This window comes from Epinephelus lanceolatus, chromosome 1, assembly GCF_041903045.1.
Source record: "Epinephelus lanceolatus isolate andai-2023 chromosome 1, ASM4190304v1, whole genome shotgun sequence".
Taxonomy (NCBI): domain Eukaryota; kingdom Metazoa; phylum Chordata; class Actinopteri; order Perciformes; family Serranidae; genus Epinephelus; species Epinephelus lanceolatus.
Window position 1 is genome coordinate 18,487,017 of NC_135734.1, and position 15,705 is coordinate 18,502,721.

Below are 15,705 nucleotides of genomic sequence, written 5' to 3' on the forward strand. Positions count from 1 at the left end.
CACATAGCTCAACTAGTTAAACATCAGTTTTTCACTTATGAAGCAAATCAATCATTGTTACAAACAAATTACCAACATCTCCATGCTGTCTAGATGCAATATGTGTATTTTCTGATTTTTGTTTCGATAACTGATTTTTTTTTACAGTGGTTTGAAATCTGCTTTTCCATGCATGGACGGCTGCTAAACCTGCACGTCTGGCTTCGTCAGTTTGTGAAGCTACACATGAATTGTCACTGACTAATTAGCTCAGTGAGATAGAAATTGATTCTTAGTCTCAGGTTGTGAGTTCAAGCCTCAGCTGATGCAAAAGGCGGATTGTGTTGCTAAATTCCTAAATGTCTTCCAATTCTTCTGCTTGTTGCTCAGAATTGCCTAAAAATGCCCGGACCTGACCCATTGCTGCACAGCAGCTATAATTAATCAGTTGTGATACCAGCAAAATATTACTTTGAACCCAACTGTCATAGAAGATTGATTTATTTTTATATTTTATATTTTTGTTATTCCATATCAAATGTTTATGAGGAGAAAATCTGTGTTCATAAATAAAAAGCCAACATCAAAGAGCCTGACTGTGAAAAGAAGAGAAACAGTCTTTTGGAGCTCAATGGTATCGCATGACGAAAGTTGTAATTCCACTGTTAGGTCACTACGAAAATGGTAACTTATTATCCTAGAATTAATGTATTGATAAATTCAAAATACCTGTAAAACCAAAGTAGTATGCTATTGTTTTTATGCTATACCAGAAAGTGTCCTTATATTAAAAATCTCTACCACTGTGAAAAATATTTATATTGGTATAATTAATATATTTAAAGAGAAGCACTCCAACAAAAATATTGGGAACACAATAAGTTTAATTACTGTCCATTCTTAGATGTATTTGGTCTTCCTTATTTAATGATCCCAATGCAGTGTGAGAAAGCATCAACACTTTTTTGACAAATACTGTGTGAACAACAAGCTAAGGGAGCATCTTCCAAGATATTAGGCCACATAGAATTCTCGGGTTAGAAAGATTCAAGCTGAATATTGATTATAAGTGTGATTTATGTGGTCTGGAAAACTGAGTATTTCTCAACCCTTTTTTCACTCTTTACAAAAGATGGTTTGGGTTGATGTAGCAAATATATGAGTAACAAACTACCTGGTATTATCTGATGTAATATTAGATTAATGTTGAAATATGCTAATTATATTTGATATAATACTATATTCTAGTCAAGATAAGATTAAAAATAACAAGTACATCATACAACCTTTATTATATGTGGAAAATTCCATATTCACAAGAAAAATGGTCAGAAACCACACTGACTATCCTGCACTTTATTAGGCTAAGGAATCTGAACAATATATGACTGTCTTATGGTATGCAATGCAGGATTGTGGTTTGTGTTATTCAACATGCTCATCAGTGAAAGCTAAAGTAAAAGCCAACCCTGGATTCTCTTTCGTTTGGTGTTTGACCTTGCTACATGTGTGTTATTTTTTCGCCGCTTACAGTCTGGCAACTAGTCCCTACCTTTTTATAAATCCCTGACCTCAGCTGAGCGCTGTGGGGGTACACACACACACACACACACACACACACACACAAATGTCCCAAACACAGATAATAAGAAGGAAATACAGGCAGAGGGCAAAGTCTCAGGAGATATACACTGCCACACACCTCTAGTGGGTCTTAAGTGATGATTGAGAGTATAGACTCAATATAGTACAGATATATTAAGTATATCCAGTAAAAAAGCTATTAAGAATTAAGAATATAGAAATGGTGTTATATATTTAGAGTAGTATAGTTTATCGGTGCTTTTGTTTTAGTTATTTGCAAAAATTCCTTACACTGCAAGACTATTTGACCTGTTTTGTTTCGTCTGTAGTTTAGGTGGTAGAGTTTGTTTTTGTGCTACCCCTTTGTTTCAAAAATGGTCTGATCAGCCATTATACACTGCATGCTCCCCTTTTGTTCAGTTTGTTTAAGCTAGTTTAGTCCACTCATTTTTATTTAATTTTTGTTAAGTTAGCATAGTCTGACCTAGGCTCTGTTTAGTTGACCTCTTTTAAAACTCAACAGCAATTTCTCTTTCAAGAAAGCATGACCTGGTTCCTCAAGATAATCCAAAGACCTTGTTGTGAGCAGTTTTATTTAGAAACTATTTTCTTTCCACCGTACTACACCTGCCAACCGTATCACTGCACAGAAGGAAGAGTGCATCTTCTCATTGACAGGGAGATGTAAACAATGATGATGTACTCCTCAGCTGAGGTGTAAAATTAGCTGGCTTAGTGGTGCTAGGTGAGCTAGCAGTAGATGCATGCTTCTTTCTGCGTAGTGATACAGTTGGCGGGTGTCATTTAGTAGAAAGAAAGTAGTTCCTACATAAAGCTGCTAACAACAAGGTCTGTGGATTATCTTTAGTAACCAGGTCATGATTTATGGAAAGAGACATTGCTGCTGAGTTTTTCAAATGTATTTTTTAGTGCTTTGAGCACCACAAGCTGAGTGCCATCTAGTTCCATTATATTGGAGAGAAGGCAGACATCTACAGCCGATATCTCCAACACTCTGCAACTCACACCAAAACAGTCTAGACTGATAAATAGCATTTCAGATAAGAGGAAAACTAAGTGCTTTTGGTTTTTGGGTAAAATGTCCCTTTAAATGTAGTTATATATTGGAGACAGCATGCCAATCATATGGCATATGATTAGAGTCTATGGATGTAGCTGTCAAAGGTTCGCTTTAACCCACATATACGTATAAATCCGGCTTAAGGCTAACACTAACCACTGCACCCGTAACCTTTACTTTTATCCTGACCTAAAGCTAAATCTATCCTTGACCATATACCTAGACTTATTGCTATAATGTATGATTCACCATAATGTGACAGAGAGATTTCTGATGCGAGTAATACAAATACACTGGTATTTTAACCAATTTGATCATTAATTCATATTAGTCATGTATCATTATTGAATGTATTATTATTTAAATTCATCATCAAAGATCTTTTGTTGCTCAGAATTTTCTCTCAACATTTCTAAATCACATTTACACAGTAATAAGGCAGCCCTGTATCATTCTCTCTGTCACTCTCCTGTGTCTGCTTTTATGAATCCTCATCTATCTGAAGTCATAGTGCTGCGATAATCGTGCCCCCTCTCCTCTGAAAATCTCTCTCATCCTCTTTCCATCCCACACTCCTCCTCTGTGTCTCAAAACCCCATTTCTTGATGCCAACTGGCAGCGGCAAGCGAAGACAAGTTTCTCTTATGTCACCCTACGCACAGACTGCACGATAATGCTAATTCACCACGACAACAATTTAGCATCGTTACCATAAATGCTCGACATGTACCCAAACAGTCCCCATCATGATTGGCACCGCAATTACACAAAGAAAGGAGCTGACAAACTAAAATGTAATGCGAGCAAACCTTACCTTGGATTGCATCAGAAGTGCAGAATCAACTGCAACAGGCCTCTTAAACCAAATTTGGCAAAGCAGAATAAACATTCGCTGTAGTAGCACATATGTGCTTTTTAAGACTCCTTGACCCAAAATGATTGCTCGAAGGTATGAAAGGATTTAAAACCTTGGTTGCTTGTCGTTGCTGTCTTATTCTTCCTGTTTCCAAGCAGCAGTCTGACACTTACTTACAGTATCAAAGCTCTGTTTTTTTCTGCCTTTTAAAGTCTGATGCAGGCATGTTTCACCAGCAAAGGAATGAATTTCAACTTGGTCTTATGCATTTTATCATTGACAAGCACGTGTGAGTCTCCTTTATGGCACATTCCTGCTGTTTTGGTAAACTTGTAACAAACTCCTGCTATCAAACGACTGATGGAAGCTTTTCATTTTCCATTTCACCCGACCACGAGGCTGTTTTTCTGGCTGTACTGCAGCGAGACCTTCACAAGGCCGAGCTTTTAATTGCTTCTTTGCAGGGGGCTCGTCTTGACAGTGCCTCACATCCTTTCTTCCGTGGAAAAAAAATAGAAAAGAGAGAAATCTTAGAAACAGCGGCAAAAAGGGTTTCTGCCTACGCTTGATCTCCCCTGTGGAGTTTGTCAAACAAAAGAAGATCCTTTAATTTGGTCACAACAGGGGCCTTCCACTATACTCTGCACGCAGAAATTCTGGCTAGAAAAGTCAGTGCTCCCCCTAATGTCCCAGATGAGTCGTCTGACCTCGCAAAGTTCATGAACATGACTCTGAATATCTCCTCGACAACACGTCTTTTATAACAATGTCATCTCTTCTTTTTTGTTTTAATGATCTGACACAAAAAGGGAAACATGATGTATTTCTTCGATGTTTTCTGATGAGCTGTGTGTTTCACCAGGCTTACCAAACCATCAGAGTATTGCAGCATTTAACTTTTTCTCTTCTCCTCTCTGCAAGACTCGCACTTGCACTGTGGTCTTCAGCAAGTCTCCATGGGAACTGGCACACAGGAAATTGTCTCTCATAACCAGAGCACCTAAGGTGAGAGGGGCTTAAGATCTCAGAATAGTACCAAGTGATACAGGAGTTACTGGCAATCTGTGTGGTCTCAGTGATGCAATAATAAAACACAGGCTGTGTATGTGCCAGTTTTACTCTCAAAGTGATGAGTTGTAAATCTATCCGTGTTCCTCGCATGCTCCATCTGCTGCAGCAGTGAGTCCTCAGTGTATGAAATGGATAGTCACTTTTAGGTAAATTGCTTTTTAGGGGAGTTTGAGGTTGATTTCAGTGGGAAGGAAAACAAATTGACAGGTGATATTATATATATACATATATATATGTCTTATAGAACACATAAATTCATGACAGTGAGGAGTGTTCAGGAGACATGTATGCGTCCCCTGAGTGCACACTGTGGCTGCTTAGTACAATATGTTCAAGGGACACATCTCGCCATCACTCCTCTTACCTTTAGTGCTATTTATCAATCTAGGTTGTTTTAAGTGAGTTGTTTCCAGAAATCATGACCTGGTGACTCAAGAAATAATTCACAGACCTTGCTGTGAGCAGTTTCATGTTGGAACTATGAGTACCCTGCCTACGGCATCACCGCACAGAAAGAAGTGTGCATCTACTGCTAGCTCACCTAGCACCTCTGACCTGACTCGCGTTAAGCTCAGCTGAAGAGGACGCCTTTAATGTTTACATCTTGCATTTTCACAAGCATGTCAGAGCCTCCTGTCCATGAGTAGATGGATGCTATGTTCTACACATTGATATGATTTGAATTGTAGTTTGGTAGAAAGAAAATAGTTTCTAGTTTCTGTGGATTATTTGAGTAACCAGTAACCATCTGGAAAGAGACATTGCAATCTCATCATTCATTCATTTTCCATAACCGCTCTACCCCAGCTGACACTGGACAAGAGGCGGGGTACACCCTGGACAGGTCACCAGACTATCACAGGGCTGACACATAGAGACAGACAACCATTCGCGCTCACATTCACACCTACGGACAATTTAGAGTCACCAGTTAACCTGCATGTCTTTGGACTGTGGGAGGAAGCTGGAGTACCAGGAGAAAACCCACGCTGGCATGAGGAGAACATCCAACTGCCCACCCTGGGTTTGAACCAGGAACCCTCTTGCTGTGAGGCAAGTGCCATCTTGTTCCGTTACAGAGAAGGCAGACATCTCTACAGCCAATATCTTCAACACTCAACCACCTTACACCAAAAAAAGAGATTGATAATAGCACTGTGGATATGAGGGAAACTATGTACTTTTGATTTTGGGGTAAAATGTCCCTTTAAATGTATGTTTTTGAGAAGGCAAGTGTTGGCTATGGCGTAGCTTTAAAGCCTATGGGTATAGCTGTCATAGGTACGCTTTAACCCACATATAAGTGAGAGGAAAATATGCATTATTGACTTTGGGTTGAACTGTGCTTTAGCAGTTAATTTGCCATGCTGACTTGCCATAGACATTGTTTTAACAACAGAATAATTTTAATGCGCATTATTCCAACACTGCTTGTAAAGTCATGGGATATAAATGCTATTCAAATGCATGAATATGTTGTGCATTTAAATCTGCTGTGAGAGCATGTATGTGTGAATTTTTTATACATCTCTGCACTGTGCGGTTGTATGCATGAACATTTTCTTTGCATTCATTATTTGAGAGTGTACCTTCACAACCTGTCACTGCATGAATATACATGTACATCTCCCTTAAAGTAGATTTACCGTGCTCTTGGGTGCTTTTTTTTCTTCTTTACAAAGTGGTCTGAGGTGTTTTGAGAGAACCAAAGGCTGAGTGATCCATTTGCCCAGCAGGGGCTGCTGCTCTGAGGGGAGTTGGAGGTCTCGGTGTCCCTGGAGGATCTTGATCCCCCCTCTCATCCATCTCCAGGTGCACCTGTGTGCTCTCTCGTTCAAAGCCCTTCTCTGGCTGACAAGCCAAGTGGATCCTGGTTAGTCCAACTGTAGGGCATGCCTTTGCCATGTGAAGCTCAAAGGTTTAATATAGTGTTGAAAGAAGGTAATTCAAGGGGTTACCTAACTGCAATGGTAAGAGGTAACAAACCTCGTGAGTTACTTTCAAACACACTGTATGATGAGAAACTCAGGATTCACCCACCTGAACTTAGATATCAGTCAATTATTAAAATGTAGAAATTTTGGAGTCCCACCACTACCTCCTATGTTCTGAATATGTTCTTTTGAAAGGCTCTTTAAGAGGTGTTATTAACATTACAGAGTGTCGATTTGCACCTGGGTGAAAACATTCTTACTGCAGCTATTTGGCTATTTACACCCACCCTCATGGCGCTTTATTATGGATTCCGCTGTGTGCCGTGATCCGTTAGTACTCATCACCTTGATGTGACGAGACCAACAAAAGACCGACAAAATCCAGAGAGGACCAGGACTTTCATGCAAAAGACCAGGGTTTGAGTCACGTGTGAATCAGTGTTGGCCTTTTATTTTTAGACTCTTTCACTTTGTAGGATGTATAAAACTGCTAATTGCACACATCGAAGTCCAGCACTTATGCAGTGACTTATGGTGTCAGACAGACGAAAACATGAACATCGACATGAAACGCAGCTGGTCCTTATTTTAGGCTCGCCACCCCCCCAGAATGTCAACAACCAACGCATTCAAGGTACCTTGCAGGTTGTATCAGGACGTTGAAAGTCCATGACCAAACATCAATATGTGAAGAGGTCAGAGTGAGAATGTGTTGGAAAAGCATTGCTGGCTACGGACACCTGGGTGCAAATACCATCTGCCTTGGCATTATATCACAGTGGATATTGTCATATTTTAACCATGTATCTGTTATTTTGAGTTCTATTAGTTGCCAATTCAAATGTTTAGTCTTCTAGCTAATAATTCCAACCATTAGGCATTAAAATAACTGTCTATTTCTATCTGTAGCCTTTGACACTAGCATTTTCCTGGTTATTGTAAATATACATCAGATTAGCATTACATCAATGTGTAGTAAAGTTGTATCAGTGCATTTTCTATGGATGCTCTGGCAACAAAAGTACCCTTTGGGGTACATGTCCCTCTGGTTTATAGAGTGAATATTCATGTCATGCACCTTGTATAGTACTGTATGTGTGCATACTGTATGTTGTGTTGGTGAGGACAACAACAGCTTGGAGTACAGCCATAACGGCAGCATTAATCATGAAAGAACGATTTAAACATATTTCGTGGTTCTGTGTCAGACTCAGTATAATACATCTCAGCTAATAGTCATTTGAGAACCTAATCTTCAACAGGAGTCTTAGCTGGCTGGTGGTATCTTTCAAAAACAGCAACAGAAACAGGGATTTAGATCTTTATGACAATGAAAATGTATGAAGATAGGAGGTGCAATATAAATTCCGGTGCGATGCGTGCTGTAGTTGATGGACAATCTGAGTTGCTTCGGAGACAAACAGAGACAAATGACGGTTGCCTGTTGATTTTCGTGGGTTGGACTGCCGGGGGAATCAGCCTGAGCACTGCTCATTCTGTCATCTCTGGCAATGAGAATGAATGTCAGACATTATGCTTGATCAGCTATGACCACTATATTTGCCCTCAGGAAATGTTGACGAATACTTAAATGACACGCTTTGAGTGAGTCTGCAGCTCCGTGCTTCGGCTCTCCAAAATCTCTCTTTTCTCCTCATCCCTGTTGCTCTCGCCTCTCAGTTCTCCCTTTCCCCCCTCTTTTCTCTCTGCTTTCTCTCTCTTCATCTGAGAATATGATTTGTCATGGTGACTGAGAGGGGAGATAGAAAAAAATGTTTACTTCAGGAAAAAAAATGTCTCTAACGTGTCTTAATGTATTCTTTTAAAAGAATTGACGCAGTGGCACGGAAAAAGATTAATTTATCACGCCATCAAGCACAGGAACAGCTGCAGAGAAGGATGGGTGTAAATTGCGAGTCGCTGACAATGCCTGCGTTACAGATGGATTTCTCTGTCTGCGTTTCATATTGAGATGCGGGGTGTATGAGAGGAGGGGAAGGGAGGGATGGGAGAGAAAAGGGGTTAGCGGAAAAAAGCAATTTTGTCAGCTCTCGTCCAAACTTTGTGACGGGGGTAATTTTGATCCATTAGCTCTCAGCTGCTCGCCTTGGCCAATTTTCCATCTTTCTCACTTTCACAAGATCTGCCCCAGGGAGAAATACCTTTGGCCCTAATGGAATCTGTTTTCAATGCAAAATGTGCATGGATACATATCTGTCAGATGCTCTCCCTTCCCACTAACCCATTCTGTTGTTTAAGTCAGTGTGAAATTGTATGCAGGTGTGTGGATTGTTAACAGAATACCAGTCTGCTCATTCTTTGACCGGAGTTAAAAGTTTTATGACAATTCTGGAGAAGTTTTAGGAATTGCTTTTGCAGTGAGTCTACCGAGAAAAGCCTGGGAGATGGGCAAAAGGCCAAGAAGCCACCCCCTCAAAACTGGGATTGTGAGACGACAATAACAGGGAAGATCAAAGGGAAGGTGGAGGGAGGGGGGGCTGGAGAGCCACCTTCAAAATCGCATCACTGGCTGAGTGAGCGTGGCAGCATTTAAGGTGCTATTTGTAATATCTTTGTCCTGCGGCCCACACAATGGAAAGACGAGACAAATGCTACGATTCACCAATAGTCTTAATTTAAAGACGAATTCACGTGGTTCTGTTTTGATTAAGACGTCTCTCTTCTCAGTCCAGATAAAACCATGAGTACAAACCACATAATATGATTAATGCTTTAAATAATCAGAATGTCATAAAGCATTGCCAGGCTTTATGGTATTCAGAATACCTCACCCACAAGGAGATCATTTGTTTATCAATTACTCAGCCTGTATTATGGGAGTTCAGGAAGAGAACTTTGTTTTTCTCACATGCCGCCATGGTGAACAGACTAACTGAAAAAATTCTTGATGAATTGGAATAAATAGCGTCTGTGTTTAACAACGGAAAAACTATATGAAAACATCCATTAACAAACACTCACGCAATGCAGTATTATACAAGTCTCATTTTTCCAGTCGTGTGCTCTGTACTTAACATGCATTTTCGCTAAGACCTTAGTATTTAAATTGTTTCCACATAAACAGTTTCATGCATTGATAAAGAGCAAGCCTCGGGAAGCACGTGGGTCGAACTCTGCTCAATGGAATACACAAGCAGAGTTTAAATGCACACGTTTCTTGGTTGTATAAAAAGAACTGGATGCAGTGCTGGAGGCATGGTCTTGGTCATTCCCTTGAAAGTTGCTCAATGGCACATAAAGCCAAAAATGCTTGATTTCCACAGTATGAAATGAATCGAATCTTCCACATCATGGTTCTCACAGAGGAAGTCACTGGGGACTTACAGCGACCAAGTGGCTAACTTCAAGTTTAGACCCCTGCTATCTTGAATGGGGATAAAAATGATTAATCCTAATTAATCCTGTAGCTCTTTGAGATTTTTAAAAAATGTTGCTAAAAGAGATGACTGGTTGCTCTGTATAGTGTGGTAAATGGGGAACAACAGGATACACAGGACGGCAATTCACTTTTAAAATTTTATCGGACCAAACTGACCAAATTCCGATAGTGAAATGAGTTATTTCGTGAAGACTGTGACTCTCAAAAAGCGCCTGCTGCCCTTGTCGGTGTGGTGTGTCCCGCACTGTTGGCCCTCGTTGGTGCTATTTGGCCTTTTCCCTGCCGATTCAGCGTGCTGAATGAAATGAAATCACTCTGACTGGCAGTTAATCTCAGCGCATGAGAAGTGACAAATGTAAACAAAGAGCGAGAGGGACTGAGGTTGAAACAAACTTGTTATATGAGGTAAGATTACTTATATCCATTGAGCTCTTTAGCAGAAACTTTTTTATAATAGTTTGTGTTATTGTTGACTGTTGCATGTGCTCTGTTCTTTAAACATTGGATTGTGTTGTTAATATGCTAACTGGCTAACTAGCGTCACGACGGTCTTCTGGTTTCTCTTTATGAATTACCATTACAGACTACTAACATCTGCTTGTATGGAGGGGACGTCTTCTCATGCAGGCGCAGAACACACACGCTTGTTGGCCGTCAGTTTGGTGTGTTCATGTGCAATGTTTTGGCTGAGATATGGTGAGGAGAGGCGATGCAGCAGGGGGCTCTTGTTGCTGTTAGTTCTCTGATGTCAGTATCACATTACGGACCCAAATGTTGTTTGGCTACGATATAGAATTGGCTTTAAAGCCCACCGCTGTTCCTGGGTACCCGATGTGCTTGCCCAAGTGTGCTACTTGTATGAGGAAGTATTTTACATTGTAAGGTTTTAGCAAAAATACATGTGTTTCGGAAGACTTTGAATAGATGTATGAGGCGATGTTTTGATACAGTTTTGTCTTTGGTAAACACAGCCCCCTTTACTCTTATCCATCAGTAACTTTGTCCTTCTTTGTATCCTTCGTTCACCATGGAGGGATGCGAGAAAAACGCAGTTTTCTTGACAAATGAAATGTAACATGAGGTGAGTAATTGATATACAAATGATAATTTTTTAGGTAAGTGTATTCCTTAAAGAGAGTCCAATCCATGTCTTAACTGGGACAATCAGATTTGTTTTAGAGAGGGCACCATTTATTGCTTTTCAGAGTTTTCTCAGAATCATTCCTGCCCTCCAGCATTGTTCTTGGAGCAGCTTCTGCAGACCAAGCCTCTTCAAATGGAGAGGATTATGTAGCCACAATCATAGAGCCAGAGTGCTCTCTCAGACCACAGCTCAGGGCTACCTTCCTGTTGCACCTTCCAGGAGGGAGCAGGGCCTCTGTTAACACAAGAGTGTTTTCTGAAGGAAGGATTACTCTACTGTATATTGGTCCATCTCTTCCCCCCCCACTCCCTCTCCACCTCCTCAGACTGACCGCCCCGTGCGGCGCACCACTCAGCCACACTGTGGACCTGGTCCTGAGATTTCCTCGCTTCAGATTAGAAATGCCAATTATGTCTTATCAAGACGGAGGGTCAATAAAATATTGAAGCAACAGTGTTTACTCCGATTAAGCCTCCAAGTGCCAGATGGAGATTATGGGACAGTTCAAATTCTAGTTTGGCCAGAAATAGGGGCACTGTTGAATTATGGATCACACGGCGAGCCTCTGGGAATGCAAAGAATAGATAGGGAGGTAATCCCAGAATGCTGAGAGCCCTAAGAGGGAGGAGGGAGACAAGAGCTGATAGGAGAAGAAGTGAAAATCTGTGGGTGGATGAGTTAGAGATCTTGGTCGGTGTACTTTCAGCTATAAACTCACTATCTGTAAACTAACTGCTTCTTTTGAAACCCTGTTTTAATTCATGCAATATGGAGTGTGTTCAGTTTCAGATCACTGGTGCTCAAGTTCATTTACATTGCAGAAAATAAACAGTGCACACAATTTATTTTACATACAGAGCCACAAAATAAAAAAGTACTGGCACTGCAGCGGGTGCCAGGAATGGATTCGCATTGGATTCTAAGGAAGCTATAAAAATGAAAGTAAAAGGTAAAGAAGCTGATTTAATAAAGAAAACATATTGTCAGCTGGCAATCTCTCCTACTTCAAACATAATTCAATTTCCCCTATGAAAGGAGATACCGCTTTTAATTAAATTTGTTTTAGCTTTCTTTGAAGGTGCAATAGGTGACAGACCTCAATTATAATGTACTAATTAAAAAAACACAAATAAATAAATAATTTAACATACTGGGGGAGAAGGGAGAAAGTGTGTAACTCGTGAAGCTTGTGAAGTTCCTGCTATCTCATCATTCCCATTAAAAGAAGGGAGAGCAGCTAAAATTGAAAGTGACGGTGGAGTCTTTAGGAGGCAGCCTGTGATTTCCAAATTATCATATTTTCCGAGTCAATAATAAAAAGCTTATGATAGTGCTAGCTATGCTGACAGGCTTTAATAAGATAGGGTCGCTGGAGCGCGGCAGACCGAGGGCCAAGCAGTATGTTTGCGTATGTATCTGAATGTGTGTGTGTGCATTGTGCACCTGAGAGACACCGTGCATGAATGTGTGTTTCTGTCCAGCAAAGTGCGATTTTTTTTTTTTTTTAGTGTGCACCTCCTAATTGTGCGTCATATACAGTACAGTATGTGTAAGTTATGTGTGTACAGTGAGTGTCTGTACAGATGGAAGTCAGTTGTCTGCCAACAGACTGTCAGCTCAAACTTAGAAAATATACAACCAACAGAAAGCATAAATCACAACGCTGACCCTTTCCTGTAGCCATATTTCTGTGCCACCTTTGTTTACGAGGTATTTGCCATGCACAACACTGCAAAACCCACAAATTCTTGGGAGTTTACAAGAGCTCGTGTTCAGTGACAAAGTGTCATTGTTTATTGGGTTATTTCAGCAGAGATCATTTGAACAAAGGCAACTCTCACCACCATAAAACACTGATATTATTCCATAATAACATTGTCAGAGTTGTATTATTTTTATTGACACAACACATAGTTATTTTACGGCATGAATGTAACATAGCCCACTCAGCATGTGAAAACTTGTTCAGCTCGATTGCTAATGAAAGTAACCCTGCTGCTTGATGTGTATAGTCTAATAGTATGACTACAACAACCTGAATATGATGAAAGTTTGCACATTCTGCACGGTTTGTGAATAGCCTGCCTTCCCTCATCACACCAGTGCCACATACTGTATGATACATGAGCCACAGTATCTGGGGACCTCATTGATACCATATTAGGAGAAAAAGATAAAAACTAACAGGTCCATTGGGCACAAGTGTAGATCCTTCATTAGGGCACTGCTCATTGATTTCCCTGTTGGTAATCTCACACTGATGAAGTGAGTGGGTACAAATATTCATGGCCCAGTGATTACCTTGACCCCATCCCACCCACAGCCATTAAGAAGAGGGGGTGGGGGGTGGGGGCTGCTGGGTAGGGATAATTGTCTCTGGGGAGGTCAAGAGGGAAGGTTGGGGAGGTCCCAGAGGTTTAAGACACGTGGAACAAGAGGTGTGTGTGCTTTTAGGCGTGCGGTCATTGTGGTGGAGATGGGCTAGAGGTACAAGAGGAGATGCGAGCAACACTCTGGTGAAAGACGTGTGTGTCGCTCACAAACACACACACACACACACACACACACACACACGAACATCATTAACACAACCACTCTGGCTTGCTTCACCACAGCTCTCATGGGAAACAAGGCTTCCTACACACATGGACACTAGTTCATTAGCTGCATCCCAATGCTGTCTTAAGGCCCAGATACACAAATCTGACATCAACATTAGTGGCGATGAAGGCTGACTGTTGCGTCGCCTCACATCACCTCTCACTGTCTCTCGGCCAAAACGTTACACTTGAATCAACCCGGTCTCTCTCCCAACTCGTCAAATACTGACACTTAGTCATGAGACACCGACACACAGAGGCACCCTCTAGCAGCAGGATGAGATGACCTGGACGGCGGAATTTTTTGATGCTCCAACACATTCTCACTCCAGCCTCATCACATATCAATGTTTGGTTGTAGACACCGTGAATTTATGTTTTATTTCTTCAGCAACAACCACATGTGGTTGGGTTTTGCCAACAACAGCACATGGGTTAGGTTTAGGAAGAACTTTATAATCTTACGTGACGTGGTCCGGGTGAAAGTCTATGTTTGTTGCTTCAACACACTGCAAAGACCAGACTAACTAGCACATATGTTCAGCGCCCGTATGAGAGAAAATAACTCCACATACCAGCAGGTGGTGGTAGTTTGTATTTGTCATTCAAAAACAGAAACCGGAAGACCAACAGGACGGGTTCAAGACGTTAGTTAGCCTGTTAGGACCTTAATAACACAACCTGATATTGAAAGACCAAAGGATATTTACTGAGTGCCAGCAAATAATAACAAACAATTACAAACTGTTTCATCTAAAGAGCTCAATGGCTAAAAAATATAATCTTACTTAGTGTAACGATGTTTTATGATCTCATGCTCTCTTAACTTTACACTGGATTTCCACTGGATGCGTGTCCGTTGCGGAACGGCAGCGCTGGTTATCTGCTGCATGCTCCGTCTTCCGTCAATACCCACCGGCTGTGTTTGCTGTGCGGAGCGGAGCAGCTCCGCCGGAAGACATCTCGGTACACTGCCATGATTAATATCTCCTCATCCATGGTGTCAACGAGGTGAAATTATGTCTGAAAACCTCTGACCTGTTGACTTCAGGCCTGCCTCTGCCCATTATGTAGTTTTCAAGGTGTAGTGCAGGGAAATATGATCCGCCGTGAACATTGTATTTTATTTTGAAAATTAACCGGATGTTTTATTTTGTTTCTGTGCACGACTTCCCGCCCCGCATGATCTGCTCTGTGCTAAATTGCTGCGTTGTGCTCTGGCGTCCGGCAAAAATAGAAGTCCTGCGTATCTGTTGCGGAGGGCTCTGGAGTGCCGGAGCTGAGCCGGAGCCGAAATGCAGCACAGCCGCAGCCGGTGGAAACACACACATTAACTAGAATTGAATCCTATCGGCTCCGCTGCCGTGCCGGAGCGGAGACGCAACCAACACGCATCTGGTGGAAATAGGCCGTTAGTCGTTTGCTTGCTTAGCTGACAGAAACAACTAAAGTTAAAACTAAAGTTAGCTGAATAACCAATAAGAGTGAATTCACTCGCTGACAGGCTCCGCTGTCTCCGACGGCAATTCAACATGCTGAATAGGCCAAAAAACAGCTGACAAGGGCCAACAAGTGCCAACACTGCAGGACAAATTGCGAAAACTAGGGCGACAGACACTCACTGACGGCTCAACATTGACCGACGGCCGACTTTCAGCTTGGTGTGTCAAGAACCTTAAATGTGGAGAGTCAGTTATGTTGCTATAATCCAAATGTTTGGTAAACTTCAAGTTCGACCACATCACATCATGTTCTCAGGTAAAGCAGCTGTAGCTACACCTGTCATTTTATACTGCTGGTGGATGACTCCACCTGGACAGTGAGTTCAGTTCTTCACATTCTGGACCAATTACCCAATGAGGCCTTCTTTGGTGTGCTCATTTCAATAACACAAATAATATTGACACAATCTGATTCACATGGTCGAAGCGTCATTACATCCATGTGTGAGAGAGGCTCATTAGAATGGCCCTGCCACTCGGTGACAGCCACAGGAGCCTGTTATGAAAAGCAGGCATTGCCCTGTCCTTTCCAATAACCTTTCCTTGGAAGGAAG